Source organism: Argiope bruennichi, chromosome 2 (assembly GCF_947563725.1).
Source record: "Argiope bruennichi chromosome 2, qqArgBrue1.1, whole genome shotgun sequence".
Classification (NCBI taxonomy): Eukaryota; Metazoa; Arthropoda; class Arachnida; order Araneae; family Araneidae; genus Argiope; species Argiope bruennichi.
Genome location: NC_079152.1, coordinates 74838477 through 74844476, shown reverse-complemented (window position 1 = coordinate 74844476; position 6000 = coordinate 74838477). Strand labels below are relative to the sequence as shown.

General features: G+C 27.6%; 1 protein-coding gene across 1 annotated transcript in view; it reads left to right on the top strand.

Annotated features, from left to right (window-relative positions):
- The first annotated feature begins 431 nt into the window (after positions 1–431).
- The window catches only part of LOC129961871 (dual serine/threonine and tyrosine protein kinase-like), a 99458-nt gene continuing 93889 nt past the window's right edge, over positions 432–6000 (top strand). The window contains exon 1 of the mRNA XM_056075487.1: positions 432–513. The gene's annotated coding sequence lies outside the window, so the exon portion shown is untranslated. The remainder of the gene's footprint in view (positions 514–6000) is intronic.

Genomic DNA, 6000 nt, shown 5'->3' with positions numbered 1-6000 from the left:
ATATTATTTTAAATCTTATCTTTTAGTTTACATTTGACAGAGATTTCATGTGATTTCTGTATTGATTTATTTTTTGATTAAAATATTGATTAAATCTTTAAGGTTTAAGATTATTTATTTCATTGATCTATTTTAGTTATCGATTTATATTTGAAATTGTTTCAATGCGATTTGAGTGGTGCGTTCATATTAAAGTTGAAATTTAAACATAACTTTTTATCGAAAACTGAAACTAATCTTACGAATTTTTCACCAGATTCGACATCAGTACCTAGAAATTATTCTTACACCTCTGAAATATCATTGGTTGTAAAATCAGTGTTGAGCAACTTAATCTTATCTAAGGAGTGATAAATAATATAAATAAGAAAATAAATAAAATGATAATAAAAATGCTAGTCACCTGTTAAAAATAACTACTCAAGAAGAGGACAAAAAGAGAACAAACTATTATTTATGCAGAAAACAAATGGTCGCAGGACTTCAGTCGGCTTTCTGCTTTGAAAATAAAAGGTATTTATTTCAAACAATTGGGTTAATGCCATTTGATTTGGCGCAGATATTGCTCTCTAAAGTTCAAATATTTCTATGTAGACTGCAAAAAGAAAAAAAAGGTGTTACACAAGACGCAATTTAACTACTTTATTATTCATGTATGTTATTTTTTATTAAATCTTTCTTCTAGGAGATGTTATAATATGGGCGGAATAAATAAATAAAGAAGATTATGAATGAAGTTGTTATTTTATATTCCCATCAATGAAATAGAAACTTCTATAACGAAAATAATAAAGCAAAAAAAAAAAAAAAGGATGTATATGAATAACCTCGATAAATAACAAGTTATTTTCCATTGTTTTCAACCTGCTATTTATAACGGTTTCTCAAAGGCTAACAATTTTCAACAAACGCATGTTTTCTTTCGGGGAAAATCATAGAAATATCTATCATTATTCAATATTCTTATAAATATTGAATTCAAAAGAGTAGGAAATTAAAAACTTGTAGAAAAATTGAATATTTTACTAGTTCTTATAACAAATTTATTTTCAAGAAATGATTATTTATCTGTTATTTACGTATTGTTTCTTATTTGTTATTATAATTGCATATTATTATTGTTGCTTTTTTTAAAAAAATGTCTTCCTAAGATTCAGAAAAAATGACATGCTCCGTTTGTTTTGATATAAATATCAAGATTTTAAGAGTTCGTTCATTTAATTTTATATAAAAACCCCGACACTGCAATTAACTACATTTAAATTCAGAGATAATTCAACAAATCTAATTACATTAAACTAAAAGTTTACCTATGAAATGTTTTGATTATAAAAAAACAGTGCAATGTTCAGGTAATTAAGCTTTCAATGTATAAACGAAAGACGTGACTTTCGATTCTTCCAGAAAATGCATTATGATATAAGATTAATATACAGGGTGTTCATTAATTATTGTAGGGGTTTCCGTACCTCATAACTTTCGAATAAAAAATATTACGCAAAAACCGATTACGTATTAGTAAATTACAACTCAAAGAATTTTATTAATGATATTAAAGTGTAAAGCTTGCACAATTTGCACTTTCTAGGCATTCAGTTGAAGGCGATTATGTATTCGTAAATTACAACTCAAAGAATTATGAATACGTAAATTACAAGTCAAAGAATTATGAATACGTAAATTACAAGTCAAAGAATTATATATTCGTAAATTACAAGTCAAAGAATTATGAATACGTAAATCACAACTCAAAGAATTATGTATTCGTAAAGTACAACTCAAAGAATCGCCTTCAGCTGAATACCTACAAAGTGCAAATTGTGCAAACTTTACACTTTAATATCATTAATAAAATTCTTTGAGTTGTACTTTACGAATACGTAATCGGTTTTTGTGTAATAATTTTTATTCGAAAGTTATGAGGTACGTAAACCCCGACAATAATTAATGAACACCCTGTATATAAAATGTGCATGCTTCTTCACCTTTTTTGATGTACAGAATGTTGGAAATTGAAGTGTCAACATTGTTATTGTCTCAGAGTGATTGCTTCTTATTTCGCTGAAAATAGGACCAAGTTTTATATTAATTTTCGTCTCGACACATGCTCTTGAACTTATTTTCAGAATTTATTTCATTAACGTGATCATGCTTTTTGGCTAGATACTTTTCGTACATTGCGACATGCATTATTAGAAATCGTGCAAAATCCTCTACAGGGCAGGGTCGTTAGACTTAGAGTTACCTTTTGGCATGTAGTTACTTTTTGGATAGTAAGAGTTCACTAAGAAAGGGTTTTACAGCATTTAATTAACTATAATTTCTATATTTTTAATTAGAATTTCTATTTTTTTATTTAAAAAAAACTCAAATGTTATTTTAAAGTTTTATATCAATAACTTCGGAACACATTATGATTCAAAAACTTAATTTACACCATTTAAATTTAAATAATAAGTGTTGCAGCAATGCTAAAATTATATCTATAGTTTTTCCCTTCTAATTTTAACAAATAGTTACAATATTTTTATGAAAATTTTATAATAGTAGTTTTTATTGTTTTTTCATTCATTTTTTGCACACATTATATTTGCTGTAATTAAGAACAAACATTTAACAATAAAACAAAGATAAAGGATTTAATCCTAAAGTATTATCATGTCATAATGCATCGGACTATGGTTCGATTCTTCTTTAAGATTTATATCTTTCACACACAATTTGCATTACTTTATTTACAAAAAAACTGCAGTTAATTTTCCAGATATTCATGTATAAACATTTGTATTTACTCAAATATTAAAGGTTTGAATTTAGTTTAATGACTTCAATATCCTTCAGCTTTAACCCTCTCATTCCTAATAAGATATCTCAGAATACTGGAACACGGGAGTTCTTTCAAAGATAAAGATAATTTCCTACCCTCTAAACAGCAATAATAAGCCATATTGTTGAGGGATTGATATACAAAAGCGGATCTCGTTTAACCAATACTATTATATGCTCAGGCATCCTTTGAAAGTTCTCAGTAAACCTCACTGTCTCCAAACCCATCTGGGCTAACATTTCTAACGAACAAAGCACGCACCATACATGAATGCAGCATTTAATCATTCATGATTGACGAGAGAGGCAGGACATTTCTTATTGATATGCAGGCGTTTCGGGTGCCCGCCGTAATTTTATTGAATGAACATGTAGAGCCTTTCAGCATTAATAGAACTAACATTGGTGTCAGTTGTCTTAGAAAGTTTATATTGTTGAAAGAATCCAAACCATCCTGCTTCATGACACCATGGATTCCCTTAAAGAGTTGATATTATTGAAAGAATCGAAATCTTCCTGCTTCATGTTATCATGGATTCTTATAACGATATATCTAAATGTGATGCCATTGTAAGGATAAATGTTTGCCCTGCCAACAATCAAATACTTGTTTCGGTTGTTTTTTTTTTGTTAGCAAAATTCATTCACAGATGATGTCTTCCAGTTGTTGCGAAATGCGTTCATGTTACGTGTGAACCTAAAAATTAAACATTTGGCAATAAATCTGATGGATGGTTTTAACTGAAGGTCATTTGAGGAAAAGAAATTACCTTGAAAAGTCATGGTAGGGGGTATTTTCCGATTACGTCATAGTGTGAGAGAAATAAAATTGCATGCGGTATTCGTAATTTGCATTTAAAATGAGTTTGAAAATTTTAAATTTATTCTAATAGGAAAAAATTCACTTTTTTAAACGAGATGTAATTTTTATGCTTCGAAGTGGGATATTAATTTATAAAATGATTGAGATATAAGTTATGAATGTTAAATTTCAGTTCATGGTTAGAAAGACTTTTAACACTATTGTTTTATGAATAAAAATTAAATATTAGAGAAAAAGAAAATGAAACTGAAGCAGTTAAGTAATGAAGTAGATAATTCAAGCTTTCCTCTTGAGTTCTTTTATTAACATCTTTGATAGCTACATATTATTAAAATTTTATTCTCAAATTCAGCTAACATTTCATGACGTCCTACTGTTTCATTTTCAGATATTTGATATAGATAATGATATTTAACTATATCGAATAAGATATTTAGGAATTTATCTACATTGAATAAGGTATTCAGGAATTTATCTATATCGAATAAGGTAAGGATTTTATCTATATCGAATAAGGTATTAAGGAATTTATCTATATCGAGTAAGGTAATAAGGTATATCGAGTAAGGTATTAAGGAATTTATCTATATCGAGTAAGGTAATAAGGTATATCGAGTAAGGTAATAAGGTAGTAAGATATTTAACTATATCGAATAAGGTATTTAGGAATTTATCTACATCGAATAAGGTATTAAGGAATTTATCTATATCGAATTAAATTATTATTTCTTATTAATCCATTCAATGATCATATTTTGACCATAGTAATTTTTATCGACACCGTAGTGATTTACCGTAGTAATTTGTAGTCATCGTAGTGATTTTTGTCGGCAGACAATGGCAGATGTCTATAATCTACTTAGTTTCTATATTTCAATGCTTTCAAATGTATAATAATACATTATTAGTAATCCTAGAATGTTTGCTTATTATTTCTCTTTCGATTTTGTTGACCACGTTCTAGCCCCTGATTAACAGAGAACATATTAGCCCTTAAATTATTAAAAATTCATTAAAAATGGTAAAACTCGAATCATTTCAGAAAGTGCCACAGAGCAGAATATTATGTTACAGCTCCTCCCTCTCTTCACAGCTACGAAACATGAAATGCCACTGTTAAGTTGGATGTTATATTAAGAGCTCTGTATCAAATTTCTGTCACTTCAATAAACACATTTTTAATAGCTGGTACTGAGACACTAATAACATGGTTGTTTTCGATGTGCTTATTATTATCAGATTATTTTCACAATTTCTCATCACACGTGCGTTTTCTTTCTTGTTTATTCAAGCTGCACGTAATAAACACACCGTCATTTAATATATTTCAAAATATTTCGAGAATAAAAATATAAAAAGAAACCTGATAAGTTTGATAGAAATAAATGCAATAACATCAGATCGTGTAACATTGCTGAAGTTTTATAAATAAAAGTTAAATAAAATACTGAATTGAATTGAATGAGTCATAACTTCTGATAAATATTTACACAGAATCGTTAAATTAATTAAATATTATACAATCTGTTGTTCCAAATTTGTATACAAATTTTGGATGGTAAATAAATTGTTAAAAAGATACATTTAAGTTTCATGATTCAAATTAATCTATGAAAATTTAGATTGTAATTAGTTTGCTGCTGATTGCAAAGCTGATGGAATTGTAAATTGTGCTAAGCATGTCATTTGGCCTTCGGAAACATTTTCATTTAATGGTTGGTGTTAAATTATTTATCGTAGAATTTCTTGAAAACTAAACCTTATGCTTCTGATATCCCCTTTTCCCAAGAAAATAAATTTCAATGAGCTATCCCATTGATGTGTTGGAGTTTGATTCCAATTCTCAATCTTAACTCTCTATTATTTTTTTCTTCAAATCTGTTTTCAAAAATTAAACGAGAACCTAATTTGGCAATTAGAGGCACGCAATGACACTCTTTCTGTATTATTGTAACAAATCTATATATATACTTATAAGAAAACTCAATGTGTGTGTCTGTGTGTTGATGCTCTACAGGACAGACCGTTTGACCTACAGCTACTAAATTTGGCACGTGTATACCTTGGAGGTCAGACCTGTTCACCTTGGAGCTATTTCTTTAAATTTTTAATTAGAATTTTAAATAATCAAAAATTAAGTGAAATTATGGTATTTTTTCACTATAACTTCCTAAAATATTACAGTACAAAACTGATTTTTACATCAAATTGAAGTTCAAAAAAAAATCTTTTCACTGATACTAATGTTTTAACCTATAATTTAAATTTCTATTTTTAATGAATTTTTGAAAAAATAATTTAATCATATTTTTTATTATTTATTTTGCACAAATAAAAATAAAATTTTATTT